Genomic DNA, 23,784 nt, shown 5'->3' with positions numbered 1-23,784 from the left:
AGCAATCCTGAATGAGAACTGATTCAGTGGGCTTATTTGACTTTGATGGTGCTGGTGATTCATGAAAGCTGGCCAGTTTGCTTTATTTATTTACCCAGAAAATAGGCAAAAATGTGTGAAAGTAATAATGTAGCCCCAGGATTCTGAAATGGCCCAGTTTGCACATGACGCTAAACTAAACCATGCTTAAGCGTTTCTGTGCGCTGCTCTGATTTGCCAGAAGCGGCTTAGTCATGCTGGCCACATGACCCTGAAGCTGTACACTGGCTCCCCAGAATCGCTGGACCTAATGGTCAGGGGTCCCTTTACCTTTACCTTTAAGTGTGAACAAGCAAATAATCAGAGGGGTGGAAATCTCAGCTGCTACGCTTCTCCCTCAGTCCTGCTGTTATCATGCTATTCAAAGCTAAGACATGGTTTGGCTTAACATTATATTCAAACCCAGACTAATGGTTTGTCCCACAAGCCATAAGGTGTTTTTCACTTACTGCTCATGGTTTGTGTGTGGAAGGCAAACCATGAGCTGAGGTCTGGAGGCAACATCAAGCCATGGCTTTGCTCCAGTTCTTAGGTGCCAACTCCCTGGGGCCCTGGGTGCCCGAGCACCCACAAAATTCCCATGAAGGAGCCAGGCACCCACAATTTTTGGTGCCAGGGCCATGCACGCTGCATGGCACCCATGGCCCTGGGCACCCACAGTTAGGGGGCAAAGTTGGCACTCCTACTCCAGGTAGCAGAGAAGCAGCAGGACTGGGGAGGAGTGGAGCGACCTCTTTCTTGCTCGTTCATGATTAGCCACAGGTTGGTGTGAATTGGGCCAGGGTATGGAGGATATTGATTATAGGGCTGTAAGGCAACAGTAAACCATCCAGCTCAAGTCACAGAATAATACACTCTCTCCAACAAGCACATTAGAATACCTTTTCCACTTGCAGCCTATCTAGCATAACTGCTGTATTCCTTCTGGCACCTGGATTTCATCTGGGGTAAGGAATAAACGTAGCAGTTGCTCCACCAATGCGTTAAACTGAGAAAGGAAGAAGTTGGTAATAACTAGGAGGCCTCCTATGTCTAGTTGTGCCTTTCAGAAAATGGATGGCATGTAGTAAAAAGGCAGCAAACTGTGTAAACAGAGTAGGAATAATTCCCAAATGCAAAAGGGCCTCCACAATAAGGACGTTCGCAATGTAAAGGTTACGTGGAAAAGGGCAATAAAAACTCCAAAGAAAAAGGAAATGAAATAGGTTCCTTTGCACGTAAAGAAGTCGCACTCTTGAAATGGTGGCTATATACACAAGTACATTTGTCTTTCAGGCTCTCTGCTCTTGATTAGAATTCCGATGCCACTGGAGGGGGTTACAATTTTGTTGAGTTTCTGGATCTCAATTGTGCTGTCATGGGGTCATTCTTTCTGGTAATAAGGTAGCTAGTAGCCCCTGGGAGAGAGGGAAAACAATTGACTCTTGAAGAAAGAAACATATATTGAACTCTGGAGTAGGTTTTTGGCAGAGGACCAGCTCTTTTCTCATAGCATTTTGTCATGGCAGCAATGAGAAAAAATAGTGGGAATTGTTTGGGCAGTCAAAAAGTAAAGAAAAGGCTAAGGCATAGTGAAGATTACAACAGAAGCAGAAGCAAAGGGGCTGGATATTTTGAAATCATATGCTACAGCCATTGGAGATTTTTTCTGTTTGCAAGGAGAGAGTTCGCATGCTAAAGATGTGGATTCCATTATGGAGAGATCTGTTGCTTATGATTAGCAAAGGGGCACACTTCAAAACATTCTTTACTTTAATATGAAGTGAAGTCATTTGAGTTCAAAACATATGCCTTCATTGAACGCCAAAGACTTGATTGCCAAATAAGACAAACCAAATAAGAGTTGGCCTCTCGTAAGCGTAGCTGAACGTTGGAGGCCATGCCACCAGAAGAAGGAGACTTTTACAGGGTCATTCAGGAAGTTTCTCTTCCAAGCAAGTATAAAACAAGAACCTTGGCCTTGGAATGATCGTTTGAAATACTACTCTTAAGTCTTAGAGTCGAAGAAGTGATATTATTCCATTGCATGGAAGGCTCACAAACTGGTAAACAGTAGACCTTGGGATCTGGTTTTAAGTAGTCTCCCCCGGCCTCCCTGAAAGAAAAGGTTACAGTCAAGGTTGGTGTTATTAGTTCACAATGCAAACCGGTGGGCTGTGTCTCTTCCTTACGGTGTATTTCAATGTTGTCTGTTGTAAACTAATGTCACCTGGTGCAAGCTACACTAAAAGGTTCCAAATGATTTTTCAGATTACTTGCTATTGTAAGTGATTATGCTGTCTAGAAGTCTGATCCCTAGCCAGCAATAATATCAAGGCATATATCCATTTTATACTCTGGACAGTTTGCAAATATTAATGAAGAATATACTGCCACCTGCCTTTCAGCTCTTGTTTGCAGAAGGGAAGCTGAGATTTGGGCGTGGAACCCCAACTGGCTAAAAAGCGTGTATTGGTAGCTGTACTTAAGGCACTTTGGCCCTGCTAAAGCCCATGTATCAACATATATTACACACAAACAATAAATCTAACCTAGAACATTTTTCGCATTGTGTAATGTTAAACTTGCATTATGCAGATCAGCTACCCCGCTATAGTTTATAGCAGCAGCTACCCCTGTTTTGCTTTTTTCACTTATGATTCTTTTGCACCTAACAAAAGCTTAGAAGAAATCCATCCACTTGAAAGTGTATGCAGGGCTGGCCCTGCCATTAGACAAAGTGAGGCCCCTGCCTCAGGCAGCAGATGCTGGGGGACAGTGGCAGCAGCCCCTGGCTGTTCCTCTGAAGGCCCCTGGCTCAGTGGTGGAGCATCTGCCTTACACACAGAAGACCCCAATTTCAATCCCCGTCATTTGCAGATTGGGATGGCAGATACTCTTGCCTGAAACCCCGGAGAGTGGCTGCCACTCAGTGTAGACAATACTGAGTTAGATGGACCAATGGTTTGACTCAGTTTGAAGCCACTTCCTGGGTTCCCCTCTGTTGACGGACAGTGCTTTCTTTGCCCCCCATAAATTGGCCCGTTGTGTCAGGTGTTGTGGAGAGCAATATCCTACCACCAATGCTAAATCAAGACTAAGCTAACAATCCTTTTGGCTTCTGTGCTTGGAATGTAGAGAGGGTACCATCTTGTCCCTCACTGTAGGCAGCAAAATCTCTTGGACCAATGTTGATCGTGTTGAGAGCCTCCAGGTCTCTGAGGCTTCCATAGCTGAAGAGCAGGTGGGTTACATTTACTCCCTCAGTGAAATCCACTTTGGGGAAGAAGCTCTGAATGTATGTGAAAGGCAACAAAGATTAAAACCTGGGGCCTGGAATAAATTTGCCTCCCAAGGGCAGGAAGGCTTGAAACTCTGAGGCTTCTTTTTTTGACTTAAGTTCCAGCATTTAAATCGTCTCACTTGAGTTTTGGGTCTGCCTGACTCACAGGCACTTTGGCAAAGCACATTTTCACTGCTGCTCTGCCCCTTCTGGCACACTGTAGAGGGATGATGTGGGGTCACCTGTGGGTAACTGATGGGCAAGTCTAGTGATGGGCAAATGCAGTATCTTCCAGTATGTTGGAAGAAAGCTGCAGTTCAATTAATTTCATTTTCATTCAAGCCAGACAGATATTTATGATAGCATGGCACAAGAAAGATATAATGTAACATTTATATTGCAATATAATGCCCCTTAAGTACTGGGAACTGGAACCCTGAAGAGGTATCCGTCTTAAGAATAGCTTCACTGAGATCCTAAGAGCCCCTTGTGTAAATGTGTATGTTAATCTTTGCCCTGCTTTAAATTCTGCAGTTCTTCTGAAATATTTTTTTTTAAAAGCAGCTCAACAGATTTCTAGCCTCTGAAAAAGAACCAAGGAACTTTATTTCAGTTTAATTTTTAAACTCACCCATGACATAAACCCCAAACAACACCTTTTCTCAGGCCTTTCTCCAGATGTTAAAGTAATTCTGAATTAATGCTATGTTTCATTCCCACTACTGGTAGATCTGTGGACAATTTGCAGTAGATCAGCAAGGATTTCTGACTCCCAACTGTTTCACAATAGCAACAAAACCCCTAATCACTTTAGTGTGGAAGGGATTCTTCCTTCTCCTCTTCCAATGATGCTTGCACCATCTATGTACATCACACATGGCTAATCATAAGCATGATGTTTTACGAAGTTCCTGCCCCAAGGAAGGATTCATAGCTCACTAGAAGAGAATCCACCTTGTTCGCAGAAGTTCCTAGATTCAATCCCCAAAACCTCCAGGCAAGGCTGGGAATGTCCTTGTCTGAATTCCTAGAGAGCTGCTGCAATAGAAACCAACTCCTAGTGGCTAAGCAGTCTTCGGCCCCCCCCCAATAAAATATTTGAGGGACCCCCCCCCCCGTTGATGGACATTGCCGTTCAAACAGGGTGTGTGCACCGTGTCATGTGATCGATTATGCGGGGCAGGGCTTACCTGCCCCCCCAATATTTTATTCAAGTTGCCATCCATGGTTGCTGCCATTTAGTGTAGAGAATGTTGAGTTAGATGGACCAATGGATTGACTCATCATAAGACAGCTTTGTATGTACCTCAGGGGCTTCCAGTCTAAAACAGACACGGAAACAACAGGGGAAGGCGGAGATGGAGGTATGGCAAGGCAAGGGGGAAATATGTGGTTATTTCAGTGATATGTACTTAGTTACAGGAAGCCTTAGCTTACAGTAGGCCTCAGATGATGGATGGTGGTGTTCAGTCCTGCCGATTTGGGCTGTGCATGGCAGGTCTCTACAGGTGGTCGTCTGATGCCATGTGATTGACAAATGGGTTGCCTCAACCACCTGCCAATGTTGACCCATGAGGGTGGGGCCAGATTTGACCCATAGAACAAAATAAGTTCCCTTTGCAGTGTGGTAACTAAGGGACTGGGAGATGAAAGAGTGACGAATCCAGAGAGAGTAGGAGAGAAGCAGACAATCAGTGTAATTTAAACCAGGATTATCTATCAAACTTGCATGTGATCAGGTTTTGTTGAAGTCAGGGCACATTGCATATGATTTTTCAAAAGTACACTGCCAATAAAAAAAGCCACACCTTTTTTGGGCGGCTTGTGTTTCTGAAGACTGCAATGGGAACCTTCAACCAAATGTGACGTTGCTAACTACAGAATGCAGAACATTCGTGCTCAGCCTGCTCAAAATGTTTTTGCTAAGGCATCAGAGCATTGGTTGCAATTCTGTATTAATGGCGTCCAAGTTTCCTTCTGCATCTGATTGGCACTTCTGAGCCCAATTACGTGTTTGTGGCCATAATTGGGGATAGAGAAAGAGAAGTTCTCAAACCAGTGGGCCCAATATATGTGACCAGTTATATTAACAAAATAATAGGATATATCTACAGAGGCACATGCAAGCAGTTTTGGAGAGTTACCTGGAGACGTTCAGCTAGGTGCCCACTAGAAAATGTGCGGATCTCCCCCCCCCCCACTCCCCACTTGGCTACTTTTGCTTTGAGCCTGCTTGGTTTCCCTGAACTGGACGGAGAAAGGCAGGCAAGGAAATAGCAGAGCTAAACTATTCATGCAAGAATAATGACAGCCTTTTACAGAAGAAGAGTAATTACTTTTGTCTAGCTACCCCTGGCTTGGAAAAGCAATACAGGCCAGCGAGCGCCTCTCCGGCTGAAATTGGGTGCTTCCCCCATGCAGTTTGCGCCTTGTGTGAATTGCCCTTTGCTCATGAGCTGAAATCGTAACTTCATTTTAGAGGAAAGAAAACGAATCCATAACTGATGGGATCTCACGCATTCCTGTACTCATTTGGAGGCTTTTGTGGCAGCAACGCTAGGCAAGAAATCTCAAAGGCTTGGGAGATTTGCAGCCCAAGTGATCACATAGCATCCCTGGGTTCAGTCCCATCCCCCACCTACGCCACCCGGTAACAATGACAGGCGGTATCTGTGAGCCAGAAGGAAGAGCTTACAAGGGGTGACTGCATTTGGAAATAGAAGCCCCTGTTAGCAGCCGGAAGCATTGGTGCTGAAAGCAATCACTGGTGTCAAGAACTTTCTTAGCTAAGCACTGCAGCTGGTGGCAATAAATAGCATTCTAATAAAGGGGGATGTTCAACCCATGACATAAGCGAATACTGTTTCAACCACAAAAAGTAATTTATGGAGGCTGCATGTGTCTGAAATGGATTTTCTTCCCCTCCTCCCTCCACATTTACACATAAAAAAAAATAATGCTAAGATTTTGACGGCGGGAAAGATCTGCATTTTAAATCAAAACGAAATGGAAAGATCAATGAAAAGTGTACTGCATTTTTAAAGGGTGCGATGATACATAACGTCTTAAGGAGGTTCGTTGTGTCACACAGCACAATTGCCTCCATTCCTAAACAAGACAGATGCCATTTTCGATGCCTGTGAATATACTTTATTGCACAGAGGCTAATAACTCCTCCCCACTTTCTCAGCAAAATGTTGATCATAAATCCCCTTCCCCTCCTTGCCCCAACCTACAACCTGTGTACCAACTATCATGTCTTTCTCTTTCTTTCCCTGCCCCATAATAACACCCCCCTAACAAGCAAACGTCGCAGAAACCCCACCAGCACCGCCAGGCCTTTATATACAAGCGAGGCAATTACCTGCAACAGAAGCACCCCTAGAAGAGATGATGGAGCAAAACTACAGATGACGGCAAAACCAAGCCCATCTAACCTATTAACTCATTGAAGCCTCCACAGTAAATACATTATTAGTTGTGACAGACTTGAACTTATACCGCTGTTCTTTGTTATGTGTTATATTTATTCCACATGTTTTTTCTCTTTCATAATTGTTGTGAAACACAGCCATTTCACATACTGTATCATATCCCACTGGGATAAACATTGTGAACATGGTACCAGAGGAATTTCCCTTTGATTTAAACTTTTCTCCTACTGCTCCCTTTTGCACAGAAGGTGGGGTGGGGGTGGGGGAAGATGATTTTCCACTCAGTCGATGGAGCCAACCAGCTCTTTCCTTAAATGAGCATTCAGCCCCTGTTGAAGAGCACTGCGCACGGTCACAGAGAAAGGACGATTTTGTTTCCACTGTGATGTCCGGTTGTACAAGCCTGCAAAATGAGGAACAGATTAACAGTTAAGTCATCACTCCAGACACTGTCCCGCTGTCTTAGAAGGCCAAGCATTGGCACCCGCATTTGAAAGACATTAGAGGAAGGTCCCCCCTCTGCTGTATACTTTGAACTGTGTTTTTGAAAATAGAACTTGAAATAAAGAAAGGCTACACCTAGCTAAGATAGCATGGGGCCTTAACAGAAACATTCAGTTAGATGCAGTCTGCTTCAGGTGACCCCAGTCTTACTGTGTAAGAACTGGACGTTGATGTCTTCAAACAATTTAGTCTCTGTCCTCCCAGTTGTATTTTGTTTGTCGACCCTGATCCAAGGGAGGTCTGCAAACATGACTCGGTTCTTTCCAACATGTGGCTGTGTACCTGGGCGCTTTCTTCTGTAGTTCTGCTGGCAAGGTGGGGACAAGATGGCTTTAGGGAAAGTCTTGTGTGGAATGCATGAGGCAGGGTGAGTCCATTTTTTTTGCATATACCCAAAGGCCTTTACAATGGACGACACAGAATAAAAGGAAAACTTTCACCTAAAATAATACAACGTAACCTGTAGCAGTTTACAACATAAAAGAAATTTACAACATTAAAATTTAAGGTTGTAGTGCATTCACATAGCTGGAACTGCTTGGCTGCCAGCGCAAATTTGGCTACCTGGTGGGTGATGTATAGATGTTTATCTGCTAGGAGTACAACTGTCACTTCCTGTGCAAATCGACCCGGAAGCCAATTAAGAATTGGTGATATAAATTTTCCTCTAGGTATTGTATACAGGGGGCAAATCAGTAGATAGTGTGTAATGTCCTCTACCTGATTGCACCCATATATATATTTGTGATACATATGGGGAATCCCCTGATATCTCCCCTCTAAATATGCTGAGGGCATCTGTTTGAATCTTAGTTCTACAAAGTTGTGGGGAGGTCAGAGTCTCGAGGTAACGGGGCCTTGAGTGATTGGTCTTAATTTGGGAGTACCAAGTAGAGTAACGGGCGGAAATGATGGATGCTCTGTCTTGGTTGGCATCCTGATCAAAAATCCAATTTCTAAAGTCACGTGGGCTAAGGGCTAAGTAGTTCTCCATTTGAAAATTATAAGCCCTAAACTTACCTTGGCACTTTTGTGCCCAGCCCCCTGTCCTTAGTTGCTCTAACCAGCAGAGCTTAGTAAGAGTATGATCCTGGAAGGCATTTAGCTTGCATCAGTATCCCAGATAGGCTTGATCAATTCTGGCTGCTAGCAAGAGGAGGCCCAACTCAGTTCTGTGGTGGGCTGCCAGTGTCCTGCAGGGAAGCCCCCAAATCTGCCTCATAAATTTATTTTGTAGGACCTCTATTTCAGATTTAATACCAGTTCCCCCTATGTTAGCCCCATAGAGCAGGGGTGTCCAACTGGTCTACCACGATCGACAGGTCGATCCCCATATGATTGTGGTCGATCACGGGATCATTATCACTCACATTGTTTAGAATCGTGTCTCCACCCCTCCTTGGTCTTTCCCTGTGTTGCATTTAGTATGCGTTCTTCTGTTGTCTGCTGTAGTGCTGCGTTCATGTGTTAGCGTCTGCGTTGTTGGTGAGTGATTTATTTTAATTCTGCATACTTACTCTTTAATAAAAGGTGAACAACTTTGGTCTGGCCTCCTAAAAAAAGCTCAACCACTCTGAACTCCCCCCCCCCATGGGTAGATCACTCCCCCCCCCCCCCCGGAGCAGATCGCAGTCCCTTGGGAGTTGGACGTCCCTGCTCATAGAGCATTTGGAACATTAGAGACAACAATCTTAATAGCTGGGTTGAATATGGCTTAATATGGCTGAGTATGGTGCATGCACGCCCTTTGAATGGAAGAACCTATGAGGCAGGGACTGTCCTAAAGTTTTGTAATAATTGGTATTTAGGGCAAGGTATTGAGAGATTTCAGGTGGGAGGTGGGGAACACAGACCTTGATACGAGCTCTTTCAGCTTTTCTACAGAGTTATTGGAGGAGACAGGCAGCACCCCATCTTCTGGACCTTTGTTTGTGGGGGGGGGGTTATTTATTTGCAGCTGAGAAGGATTTTTATGTGTTTCATGTTTAGGGTTTATGCTTTTGCCTCCCTGGGGATGTCTCTGTTTCTCTGGTGGACTTATTGCAAGTTAGCCATGATGGCTATGCTCCAATGCCATGGTCAGAGGCAAGCAATGCTTCTGTGTACCAGTTTCTGGTAACCACTGGTGGGGTGGAAAGAGAGTAGTGTTGCACTCAGATCCTGCCTGAGAGTTTCTCAAGGGCATTTGGGTGGCCACTGTGAGAACAGGATGCTGGAGTCAGTGGCGTAGCGTGGGGGGTGCAGGGGGGGCCGGCCGCACCGGGCGCAACATCTGGGGTTAGGGCAAATCCACGGGTTAGGGGGCGCAAATCCACGGGTTGGGGGCGCAAATCCATGGGTTAGGGGGCGCAAATTACTTGCCTTGCCCCGGGTGCTGACAACCCACGCTACGCCACTGGCTGGAGTAGATGGAACACTGGTCTGATCTAGCATTCTTATCTGCTTACATTCTTATCTAGAGGTGTGTGGGCAGAGATTCACAGCATGATGGCAGTGGTCCATGTAGGACAGTTATGTCCAAACTTTTTTCAAAGAGGGCCAGATTTGATGAAGTGAAGGGCCGTGAGGACCAAAGTTGTTGACCTTTTTTTTAGGATTGAAGTTGCTGGATTAAACTGATCGGTGGGCAGGATTAGGCCACTGAAACGGACTTTGCACATGCCTGATGTAGGATGTAATCCCACATTGTAAGGCCAGGGAAAAGTTGATGATCCACAGACACCCACACCCACCCGTCTTGAGTCAGCTCATTCAGTAGAGCACAGGACCCTTAATCTCAAGATTGTGTTTGAGCCCCACATTGGACAAAAGAGTCCTGCATTGCAGGGGGTTCGACTAGTGCTCCTTTCCAACTCTACAAGTCTATGATTAACTGTTGGTCCCTGTAACCTATGTAACATGTCTGCCTTCTTTCTGGATCATATGATCACATGGGCCCCCTCCAGTAACACAGAGAGTTCCTACCATGGAATCTCTCTGTGCATCTATTAAGGCCGCGGTGACGGTGGCTTCTGAAATTATGGCTGCATGAAAGATAGACATCCGTGTGAAGGCTGTTCCCAACATCATCCACATGCGGAGTGTACTTGCATGGACAAGTCACTTCTGAGCTGAGATTCATTGCAGCCTTCACTGGAATGAAGAACAATTTAAGGGCAGGGCATTAGGGATGGTTGTTCTTAATGACTGCATTAGAGATTAAAGGGCAAATAATGGGTGGGAATAATTAGAGGAAAGTATGAGCAGCTACACAAAATGTGGTTCTGAACATTTTCTGTAGTCCGTTGCAACAATCTTCAGCCCTGGAAGATGTTTAAATAAGAGGATGGGGCCCAGCTGTAAAATCTGGATCCAGATCTGAACTTTCTCAAAGTTCAAGGTTGTTGTGATCAGGGTTTCTCCCTCCTCCCTTTTCTTTTCTTTTCTTTATTATTTGTTCTCATCTCTAATATAAACTCCAAACTTTTAAGGTAACTCTAATCAGATGTTCGCAGGATCCAATGGAAGACTAATGCAGTAAAAGATGAAATAAAATATGTCTGGCATTGGGAACAGATTTTAATGGGAATTCTCAGAGAGATGTGGCCACAATTCACCAGGCATTGCTGCTCCTCTGTCTCCATTTCCGCTGGGCTTGTGCAGAAACAGCAAACAAGTCCCTCTGAAAGGAATGACCCTGAAGGAGCAGCGATAGATGGATTGGATCCGATTCCACAATACATGAAAATTGCAATCAACAATCAGCACCTCTTTCCCCATTTCCTAAAATAGGCACCCTTTTGTTGTTAATTGTTAGGCTATTTTAAAGAGACTGCTAGTTTACAAAAGTGGTTTTCAAGCTTTTGCCCATTGGTGAGGCATGAGACTCTTAATCTCAGGATTGTGGGTTCAAGTCCCATGTTGGGTGGAATATTCATGCATTGAAGAGGGTTGGACTAGATGACCCCCGTGGCCCCTTCCAGCTCTACAGTTCTATGGTTCTATGGTTCTTTCTATATCAACTCATTTGCGAAGGCATTTGGGGGCATGTTCTATGGCGGCTGTCCCCAAACTGCTGCCCTTGAGATGCTTTGGACAACAATTTGCATAATCTCTGGCCATTGACCCTGCTGCCTGAGACAGATGGGAGTTGTTGTCCCAAATCTCTGTAGGGCACCATTTGGGGAAGGTTGTGGGGGAAGGCACATAGTCAGTCAAGGCAGGGCACTGACCAGGTTTGTTGGGCAGAGGAAACTCAGAAGTGACTAGCAAGCAATTTTCACTTGTGTAGAACCTCAAATGTTAATTTAGTTCATGCCTTCTAAATGGTAGGGAGAGCATAATCAATCTAGCTGAAATTCACCCACATGGATTTTCAATGGGCTAATTTGGCTTCATAAAACTTCTCAAATTTATTTATTCTTAGATTGATTCGTGTGAAATCTTTCAGATTAAAATTTGAAAATCTATGCTTTCTTCCACAAGATCACATATAATTATCTCATTTGTGGAGTGATCATGTCTCTAGTGATCAAGTCCCTTCACTGTCTCAAATTTTATCAAAAAGCTTCAACTTGCAGTTCCACAGATTAAAACTTTAATAGAGAAACGAAAGTCATATTGATGGATGAGACAGAAAACACACACACAGAGTCATTTGGTATAATTTTCATATGCAGCCACTGATATATTATGCTGTGTCATACTTTGCAAAAGGAGATATTGTTCTGCATCTGCATAGATGATCAGAAATGTAATGTGTGGAATGGGAACCTATGCATCTTGCTGGGCTTGGTTTCTGCTTCACATATTGTAGCCATAAATGATTCTACGCAGCATCGGCAGCTTGTGCAATGGGTTCAGTGACCATCAGCATCTACCAGCAGGTTCTCCTGGCAGAGGCAAAGCTGGCTAGGCAGGAAGGTATCTTGCTGCATGGCTAGCAGAATCCAGTGTTGGCCAATAACAGCAGTGGACTAGAGCCAATGCTGGGTGCTGCTGGCCATTTAGTAGCCAGATTGATACATGCATTGCGCTCCCTCCAGTCGGCCATGCCTGCAAGGCCACCAAGTGATAACTCCCAATAAGGGCTTACTGCAGTTGCTGTTTTAGTTCTGGCAACTGGAACACCAGAAACTGCCTTATACGGAGTCAGGCCATTGGCTCATCCAGCCCAGCACTGTCTACAGTGTCTGGAAGTGGTTCCCCGGGGCTTCAGAAGGGAGACCTTCCCAGCCCTGCCTGGAGATGCTGAGTATTGAATCGGGGACTTTCCACATGCAAAGCAGAAGCTCAGCCGCTGAGCTGTGGCCCTCCCTCTGCTTACTAACTTGCATGAATGTTCACTGCCATGCAGACATGGACAGACAGGAGACAAGAGACTGCGTGAACTGACTCACTGCCACCACCACGTTCTTCAGAGATGGTTCCACCACCAGTCAAAACGCCGAAACCTCGTCACATACCCGTCCCAGTGTTCAGATGACATTTTCGTTCTGTTCTAATTTAACAGCCTATGATGAACTGAGGAGGTGGGTGGGTGGATAGACTTTGGCTTCCCACCCAAGCAAATCCGGAAATGCATATTATATTGGGAGAGCAGTTCATTTAGCCCTAATTTTAGCATGGACACGTAAGTGACATTTCCTTACATGGCATCTTTCGCTGATGTGCTCCTCCTAGCTTGAAGTCAGGGCCCTCAAGGTTTCCGAAGTGAAAAGCATGCATGGCAGCATCTTGAGGATCTGACAGATTTCAAATGCCTTGCCTGATTTTACATTGGAGATGAGCTTCAAGTAAAGAATGCTAAAAAGATGTTTAAGCTAAGAGGTTAGCCTCATACCATCTGGAGAAGCGCCGTCGCTGACGGAAGTAGCTCTGAGGTTTCCAAACGACCACTAAAGCTCGCAGGCTGAATGCTTTCCGTGCAAAATGTTAGGCGACTTGCAGCAACAATTTCAATGCCTATCCACTCACGGATGGCCCTTTAAATGCAGCCAAGGAAGCAGAGCCCTGTACACAACAGCAAGTCTTCTTTACACTATCTCGTTGCTTGCCGAGATTTATTGCATTTTGATAAACGATCGTTTATGTTGTTTTGACAATTGGAGAATTTATGAATCAGAGCTATTTGCCTAAAGTGATGAACTGAATTGTAAAAGAACCATTAGCAATGATGACACCATTTGAAATTTGTTTAAGAATCAAGTTACAGTTTTGCTTTCTTTTCAATAAGGAGCAAAAAGACAGCCAAGGAGCATTCATTTCAGTGTAACAAGCTTCTGACAGGCCTCATCAAGAGAGCTTGCACAGCCAAAGTTATAGGCTGGGTTTCCTACCCCCTGTTTCAGACGTACATAACTTTCCCAACTGAGACCAAGCAACCCCTAACTTATATTTTCCAGTTTCATGTGCCGTTTCCTGCTGGACACTGAAATGAGATGGGATAGAATCTTTATCTGGATATAATGGTTTTCTGACACCTTACTAGGACTGCTTAGAAAATGTCTACATATTATTCACATGATCCCAGTGGATACACTTGGGATCAGTAAGTTTACTGTTTCCCAAATTTTACCCAAGCCAGTGGTGTTTAGCTTCATTATTTGTCTCCATTTGTCCATTGTGTATATCACTGTCCCACATGCTATAATAGTGAAATGCAGGCTAAAAGCACAAAGCCAACCAGAATGGTCAACCACTTCTGACTCTCCTTATGGGCACAACTTACCAACCAATTTAAAAGTTGCAAAGAGATAATGGATTGTGTCCAATGTTGCAGTTTTGCTTGCACAACAGACTTCCGGTACAAACATTGTAAATAGTTTCAAAACACAACCACAAAGCAAGCCAAATGCAAAATCCATAAACACCTCCACAAGAATCCACAGTAACGGTATTCAAGTCAAAATGGAGTTTAAATGAAAAGACCCAGAAAGGCCACAGTATAATGAGGAGCAATAGTCAGAATGCCAATTTTTGTTTTCTACCCTTTTGAACTACGCTCTGCATGCTTCTTGTACCTTGCTAGACTGAATGAATAAAAAAAACACCACACTATCTGATAGGTTTCAAAATCAAAAAGTACAAACAGGATGTACCTTGGGATTTTGAGTGTTCAAACCGGTGGGGGCTTTGACTCACAGGCTGAATGTGGACTTCCGGCATGCATATTTGTGGTATGACAAGGTTAAAGTTCACAAATTGTTTAAAAACCATATTGTCAGAAGAGCAATTTTGATGGTCTGGACAAAATATAAGGACTTATTGGAGAGTAAGACTCCGAGGTGGCTCTCACCGGTGGAGGCCAAGGCACGTAAGAGACTTAACATGGAAGCCTACTGGCCTAAATATTGGGAAATAATTGAAAAAATTGGAGACAATTGGAGGCTGCTGAGCTTGGAAAAATTGAAAAACAAGGTGCGAGATTGGTTGCATTATGCTCAAATCCAGGAGGTTTTTAAAGTGGATAAAAAGGTTGGATTCCAGGTGGAAAAATCGAAACTAGAGACAGAACTGTTAGAGCCAAAAAATAAATTACTTTCGAGAATGTATAATTTGCTGCTTAAATGGAATACACAGGACGAGACAGTCAAATCCGCCATGATAAAATGGGCACAGGACTTGGGGCACAACATTATGTTTAAAGACTGGGAAAGGTTATGGAACACCGGAATGAAATTTACGGCATGTAGTGCCTTGAAGGAAAATATTATGAAAATGATATACCGGTGGTACATGACCCCAGTCAAACTTGCTAAGATATATCACCTGTCTGATAACAAATGTTGGAAATGTAAAGAGGCGGAAGGGACATTCTTTCACCTCTGGTGGACTTGCCCGACCATGAATCTCCAGGAGCTTTCACCCCTTGAAGACTATCCTCTTAGCACTGAACTAAGAATGAATTGTGTTGTGAATTTGGAAGGGGCAGCATAGACTGTATGCCTGAGTCCCTTCTAATTCCTGGATCCAGCAAGGGTTAAAATCAATGAAGGAGACCCTTGTTTAATATGGCCAGGCAAGGGCCATAATGGTCCCCTAAGTATGGGTCGTTAGGGGAACAAAGGAAGTGACTCTGTGCCAGAAAACAAATAGTTAGATTGAAGGACAATAGAGTTGTATGAGAGAGATGAAAGTTAGAAGCAGGCAGAAGCCAAAGAGGGAGAGCCTTGCTTGATTTCTGCTTGAATCTAAGGCTGTGATGATGGGAGAAGCAGAATCTGTGAGTTAATGCTGTGAGTGAGCCCCTCCATCCTAGGCTCAGGTTGTAAAGGTAAAGGTAAAGGGACCCCTGACCATTACGTCCAGTCGTGGCCGACTCTGGGGTTGTGGCACTCATCTTGCTTTATTGGCTGAGGGAGCCGGCGTACAGCTTCTGGGTCATGTGGCCAGCATGACTAAGCTGCTTCTGGTGAACCAGAGCAGCACACGGAAATGCTGTTTACCTTCCCACCGGAGCAGTACCTATTTACAGTATCTACTTTCACTTTGGCATGCTTTCAAACTGCTAGGTTGGCAGGAGCAAGGATCAAGCAATGGGAGCTCACCCCATCGCGGGGATTCGAACCGCCAACCTTCTGATCGGCAAGTCCTAGGCTCTGTGGTTTAACCCACAGCGCCACTTGCGTCCCACAGGCTCAGGTTGTATATATGTGCAAATAAATCCTATATCATAAAGACACCACAGTCTCTGCTGTCCCTCATTCCCAGGAAACAGAGCCCTGAGTTAGCACCTTGAACCCCTGGAATCTTCCACGGCTTGGAGACTGGGATGGTGTGCAACAATATTATTACGAGACAATTTATTTTTCTGCTTCCCCTCCACCGTTCTTTATTTGCCCCTCAGGTCAGCGGAATATTGGTTAGAAAGACAGAACCTCTAGTATTGTTTCAAAAAGTTTATAAAAGTGGTGATGGCACAAGGAGTGAGAATCTGGTTGTTTACTGCTGGTAATTTGGCATCAGTTGTTTGGGAATCACTCGGCACTTTTCATGATGTGATATTTACGTTTTGGGTTTCTCTCTCACCCCCCACCCTGCCCCCATCGAGACATCTTTGAAAACATGAACCAAATAATGTCACAATATGCTGTAGATCATCCATTTGAACAAATCAGCTCTGGAACAAATCAGTTATACTCCTGAATACTCTCACACACACACACACACACACTGGCACAGAGACATAATTTAATCAGCTCCAAGATTCCTTATATATTATGACAAACCTGTGCACCTCCAGGGTGCTCATCTGCCACAGAGCAAATTTTATATGTCACTCAGATGTGTTCCAACTTGCCATTATTTTTGTGGTGTCTGTAGCATGGTATTTATGGCAATTCGAGAACAATCTAAAGAAACATATTAAGAGCTTTGTGCAGGGGGGCGGGCAGGGAAAATAAAGCTACATATGTAGAGCTGATCTGCAGTTCATATGAATCAGTGTTAGTCACCACAGTAAATCAAACCATTTTGATTTACGCTAGTGGAGAGGACCTTGCTCCATATCCATGTTGGGAATGAATTTAACCCTGGGGTTGTTTGCGGAGAACATTGCTTGCATTTTCTAATTGTTTTGTCTGCAGTGCACAGATTTTGAATAAAAAAACACAACAAAGTATTAAAAAGTCCAAACAATGAAAACATTCATTTTTATTTTATTCTTTTTTTCTTAAAAAACAAACAAACTTCATAATGCCCTGGCAAGTTGGCTTTGGTTAGCTACTGTGAAAGCTTCACAAGCTGCCCCTCAATCTGGACCCCTGGAGAGGATTCCAAGTGAGGGGGAAGAGGAAACAGGAGAACAATGGAGAGACAATGAAAATTTGGTGGTGGGGGGGTGGTGGTGGGGGGGGGGGAGAGAAATCATGGCAGGCTTCCAGCAGGCTTTCACACAGAAAGTATTTTTGGCCCACTACGAACGGATCAAGATCACGTCTTAAACTGAGGTATTGAAATTAAGTTAACAGTTTGGGTACAGATGTAACATATTTAGGGAATTAGCTGAGCTGCGTAGATACATCTGACGTCCAGACATACGTGAACAGACATCCCACCAGATTCTCAATGTTAGGCCTGCCAGACTTTAATAGCAGCTTGATATGCTGGAATTAGCAGGTAAAGGTATCTATGACATGGCCATAGCTACAGTGAACAGCTGGCAACCTTGTTCAGGGTTGCTGCTTCATGGCTGAAGGGCTATGAATGTGGTTAACTTCTCCCTTTTCAGCATAGGCCTCAAGCAGTATGACTTTTCCAGAGACATTTCTGGGTTCCTGAGCAAGTGCTCCAGCGCCCATGCAACCAATTCAGATGTCATGGTCCCATTTTGATTGAGAGGCTTGGAAACGTGCCCAGTGCTTATTCACTCTCTCCTCTCCCTTTCCTAAGCATAGTTTGCTGTGAGTGGGAATACTATACTGGGTGCTAACCAGGAATTATGTCCAAACCATTATTTGAAACTGCAGCTTGAAGAGAATTGAAAACCATAGTCCTGCCCTGAGCATCGTTTGCTTGATAATGGTTAGAAGCAGAACCAGGAAAAAGAAAATGGGGAACAATAGCAAAAGAGGAGGAGAAGGAAGAACATGACCCACAACATATTACCAACCCCTCAAACCATGGTTTAGAAGACTGGAGCATTGTGTTTATATTGGCTAGTCACTTACACATCACGAAAGAAGAATGGAGAGAGAGAGAGAGAGAGAGATGGCAAAGGGTGTGGGGCACAGATTTGCATATGCTAAAGTATATATGCATATGTACATTAAGAAAATACTATAAATCAGCAAAGGGAAACCCTGGCCCTTCAGATTTTGCTGAACTACAATTCCCAACATCCCTAATGTTTATGCCGGCTGGGGTTTGCTGTATAAATAGACAATCCCTGGAGATCAATAAAAGTGAGTCTGGGGACAGATTATAGTCACCCATTCCCAGCCACTCAAGGGAGATGAAAGTGGTAACTGGGGTTTGCAGGGCTTTAAAAATGTTTTAAAACCTTATAAATAGTGTTTGGCCAGGAGTGGCAGTAGGGCAAAAGAAATAATGTCTGTTGTGGGAAAGTTTCTTGTCTGTTTCTGAGCTAATTCATCTCCATAACACCCATTCAAAAATGAAAAATCAGGTATTAATATTAGATTAGTTTTCAACCACCAATGAAGAAAGATTCACCTTGGTTTATCAACTTGAGTTCTCATAGGGTGATTGTTTAGGCGTAAATTCTAGAAGTTGTTCCAAAAGTCTCAGATTTGCTGGCTCAAAACAGTGGGAAGATTGGAATCCAGAGATAGCTCGAAAAGTAGATTTCAAGAAATGTCGCTTTTATACTCAGCAAGGCACTTTGCAGTCTTCTTTCTCTTCTTCACACAGGCACAGAAGGAGAGAAAGAAAGAAACCAAAGATGGCAGGGGAAGAGATAAGCCTTCTTGACATTGCATGGATTTCATCGCTGGCTCATGTACTCATGCAGGCAGTGAATCATACTGATAATTACAATAAGATCATGTTGAAAATAAATTCGCTCCGTTTTTAAGGAAGTGCAGATTTTGGAATTAGCTTACTGACTTCTAATGTTGTGCTACAAATAATTCCCCTAAATCAAATTTTAATTCCCTTTCTGCCATACCAGTTCTGTGTTGATTTAATTTTTTGCAGTCAGCTTAGCTATTTCCTTTGCTCTTTGTGCTAATAACTCTTTTTAATCATATTTGTTTGTGACTCCAGAGCCTAACGACACACGATATACACTGGGGAAGAGCAAAGATCTTCTCTTCCTCTCTGTGTCATTCTCCCACCCCCGATACTTCATGCCCCCTCCCTTCAACAACGAAGTCTTTCCACAATGAATCTTGCAATCGTGTCTATTTTTGAAAAGAGGTAGAGCTCCACCAGTCAACATCACCATGGCTGGAGACAACCTGTGGGGTCCCCAAGGAGGACAGACGGAAAGGCCCACCATCACTAGAGACCTCAGTAGCAGCTGCCCTTTCCTCAATCAAGGGGAAAGCAGCAGGGGCGAGTCCTCCTCAATCAAGCAGGGTAAGACCTTCCCGGGTCATTACACAGGTGTCCTATTCCCTGCAGAGATGAACAAGGCTTCTTTAGGCTATTGGATAGTCGATCGAGGTGTCATCTTTTAAAGAGAAAGTAACTTCGCTCTTTCTTCAGTGTCTGCCTGCCATGCTTGGTTGCCTGTCCTTCCTCCCCTGCCCCTTTGGCAAGCCTCACTTACATATGTTCCCTTGTAATGGATGCGCATGCATAATTTTGCCTATCCCTTCTCAGTATTTTGATAATTTCACGCAACCATTTCCATTCAGTTCCTTCCTCACCTGCCCAGCGTGGCTGACCCAAAGGTGTGTGTGTGTGCTCTTCAAAAAGATCAGAACTTTTTTTTAAAAAAAGGAGTACCTTAAAAGAAGTAAAAACAATATTGGTTAGGCAGGATGAATCTGGGACAGAAGAGGTCAAAAGGTGGGTCAAATAGGTGATGGTGATGACGATGACGGTGATGACGACTGGCATTTTTATGCTGCTTTTCTGCCGATAAAAGACTCTCAAAGCAGATTACTGATCTCAGTGGGAAGACAATCACTAGCCTCAGGTTCACAATCTAAGAGTCATGAAACAAAGGGGGGGGGAATAATATCAGGGAGAAAAACAAACTCAGACACTTAGTGAACAGAAGCAAAGGCATATTTTCCAGAGGATCAAAAAATTGTTGCTTTTTCAGCAGAGCTGCTGGAGAGGCCCTTCAGCCTCCTCTCTCCTCTCACAGGCTGCTGTAGATGACAACTTAGGAAGGAGCCTAATGCAATTTGTCTCTTAAGCAGATCTGATGCAGTGCCATCATTGCCTGTCCTGATGTTTTCTGATGAGTGTTCCTTCTTCTCATCCAAACCACGAAACTCCAGATCCCGAACCTGAAGAGACTCCAGCTATCTAAGCAGAAGGGGGCCAGGCTGTGGATCAGACTCTCCTAGAATTACTTAAGTTGATTTGATGTGGCTGCTGCTTTAGTGGGATCAGAGATGAGGACCTGAATGGACAGGGAGTAGGCAGGGCTGTTTCCTGGGCACTGAGATTCGACTTCTGTCCCCCCCCCCAAACTTTTGATGGTTGTAAAATCCTAGCCCTCAGAATCCCCAGTTTTTCCAGAAACAGTTCTGGGTAAGTTGCTAAGATACTATCTTATGTTTAAGCCAAGCTAGTACTGTTTACCAGCTCATTCAGAATGTGAATCACAGCAAGATATGCATTGTTCTCTCTCTCTCTCTCTCTCTCTCTCTCTCTCTCTCTCTCTCTCTCTCCCTCTCTCTCCAGCCTCCCATCTAAACTTTCCTTTTCTTCTTCCCACCTCTTCTGACCACAATGTCCAGTGCCCTAGTTGATTTGTTCCGGAATTAAACCAACGAATACAAGATTCTAATATGGGATCACTAGAAAACCAAGCCAAATTTTGATATTAAAACACTTGTGAGCTCTTGAAGCATGTCACGAGGTTCATTATTACGGGTCTTTATAGCATTTAATAAATATTTATCTCTTCTGAAACTGTTACAGACACCTTTTAAATTTTTCATTTATGAAGATCTAATGAACACTTAATGTTTTTAATAAATGGCTAATCAATTGTTATATTATTAGAGAGTCCAAAAGATCAGGGGACTGCTTATAACTATATTTTATAACCATATATTGATGAGCTTATAACCATAACACAGTTCTGTAACATGCCTATATGCACCTATTAATCACAATGCCGCAAGGGACCATCTTCCCCGCCCAGGCTGTATTGATATACAGCACCACGCCACAGGTAGGAGTTGGCTAAGCGGGAGGAACAACATGGCTCAGAAGCTAAGTCAGCACCTTTCATCTCTTTCAGAAGTCTTCAAGACAAGCAACCCAATTATGTAAAGTAATAGAAAGATTAGACCCTAAGGGTGCAGTCCAGAGAAATTTAGGCCCACTCAAATCCCGCTAAATCCAACAGGACTTAAGTGTGTCTAATGTTCACTTGATTGTGCTGTAAGACTGCAATCTAAAACCGATTAAGACACAGTGCATGGACTCCAGCTCATTTAGCACCATTGATTCCATGTGACCATTGACTTCAGTGGGATTAAATTAGTCTAAATCCAAATGTTCCAGTTTTCCTGGTTTGCGGATAGAGTTGCCAAGCTGAAATTCTGCAGCCAATGATTCTAGGAGAGTCCCACAGCAGGAACAGCTTCAAAGTCACAGAATAAAGATTTAAGATACTAATGATAATTGAAATGTTGTGCTCATCTGAATGGCTGCTTCTCAAGTTGTTCTTTCATTGCCTTGAGTCTAACATAGCAACATGGGAAGTGTCCCAAAGGAAGCATTTTCATGGGATTCTACCCCAGAAGGCATTTTTGGGGATTCCACAATGAGAATTCCGCCATGATTTCTGCCTGCTGTATACATGGATGAGGAACCAGCAGAGGTCATTCCTATCTAGAAGAAACCTCTGGAGCATCTGATTAACAGCCCCAATTCTTATTCCTAATTGTAGCTGGCCTTCCTCTGGCCAGCATAGCTCTTGTGATGTGCTCAGATACGTATCGTTGTGCACAAACCTTAGGGCAATCTGACATGTAGGACACAATCGTATCAAAGTGATTTCCAGTGCTGTTTCTCTTCATTGATAACATCTGCTAAAATGTCACAAAGACTCTGTGAGGTAACCCTGTGAAGAGTTGACATTCAAAATTCCCTAAGATTGAATCATTTGTTTTCTAAAGCCACTAGAGGCAACTCCCAATTTAAGCAGGGGTTACGTTGCAAGGTACCGCGCATTTAAGTGAAATTGCATATATTTGAAACACCATTGAAAAAACCTGCAAACACCCCATTCTTCCCCCCACCCTGCCCCGTTCTTCCCCTTTTTGTGACTTTGGGGGTCACTTCCAGGTTCAATGTGATGCATGCATGGTCAAACACATATTGGATGTGCCTGAAATTGTACATAGTTTGTTCCAAGAGACATATAACTGTGTTCTGAAGTGTTTGGGAAAAAACATTTACGTTGAGATATTGCACAGAGTTGGATGGGAGGCTTGCCTTGAATCCCCAAAGTGTCTTTTTTAAATAGCCCCACCGAAAACAATGGGGATACTGCAGAATAAACAACTAAGGATCTTAATGTCAATAGAATTAGTTTTAGAAGTCAAAGACCAGCTTGCTTGTAGAATTCTTGCCTCCTGCCCTCTGCTGGTGTTTTCAGACAATTCACACAAACAACTCCATGCTTACTCCTAAACAACTTCTTAGACACAGAACACCTGCTCTGAGACAAATCCCCAGGCTGCTGCTCTTTTCTGCCTGCCCCTCTCTCTCTCTCTCTCTCTCTCTCTCTCTCTCTCTCTCTCTCTCTCTCTCTATATATATATATGCATAAACACAATTAACAAGGGCTGGAAAGGCAGATGGGAGATTGGCTTTGTTATAATGATCAGGGAGGGGTGCTTCCATTTTATTTCTTTGATCTTCCCCCACTCTTCAAGCGTCACTTCTCCACAGGCTAGGTATATAGCCTTGTCATATGTCTTTGCAGCATCTCATAGGAATAGGGCTGTTATGATTTCTACCCTTAACACTATTAGTATGGAATATTAAATATTCCATACAATTGCAGTCTACAAGTCGGCAAGGAATGAAACATAAGAAACAAATCATGTGCCAGCCTTCTAGTAGAGAGAGGGTTACAAAATGATGCCACAAAAACCATCAGGTCATTAGAAACCATGCACAGTTTCCAATGTGAGCTTTAAGAGACTTAAAATAGAACCCAGAAAGCATTTTCTTTGGTTGATTAGCCAAACTAATCACTCACAGTTCTAATCTTATTGAAGTTTGTGTGATTTGCATTTTTTGCTTAATGATTTTGGTATATAACCCAGGATTTATGTTAATGGCAGGGACCTGCACCACGCAAATCATTATCACCATTAGAATTTATCTTACGGCATGAACTTGCAGTACTTATCCTGTCACACTTTCATTTTATTAGAAAAGTTTGCAGAGTTAGAAGTCATTTAAAGTCATTTAATTGTTAAATGTTAATTAAAAATGCAATGGGTAATAGATTTTGACTGAGCACAGACGCAGTTCTATTGCTGCCATCAAGCATGTGAACTAAAAATACGATATGATTGGCCAAAGTGTATTCATTTTCCGGGAGAGTAGTAACCAGGCCACAGGCCACTTTCCTCTCAACATTACTCCCTCCTCCCTCTCCATCAGCACAAGGGGCAAAAAGCAAAACTATTTTTCTAGAAGCGGAAGTGCTTAAGCTGCGTTATAATAGGAATAACCTCAGCCAAGGATATTTCTTTGTGAATTAATGACCAACTGGAGTTAATGGTCATTGGCTTCACCTTAGGCCCTCAATTAAACCCTGAACCTCGGTTGGTATCACTTAATTGACTTAGTTTCATTTCATTTCAGCATTTCTAAACAGCCTGCCTGGAATCACCCTGACAGAGTTGCGTGGCCTTTGGAGATGTGGTCTGACATCTGTCCTCCTGCCTGGAC

Source organism: Podarcis erhardii (genome assembly GCF_964252035.2).
Source record: "Podarcis erhardii genome assembly, chromosome: 1".
NCBI classification, from domain to species: domain Eukaryota; kingdom Metazoa; phylum Chordata; class Lepidosauria; order Squamata; family Lacertidae; genus Podarcis; species Podarcis erhardii.
Note: the sequence above shows the minus strand (reverse complement) of the source record.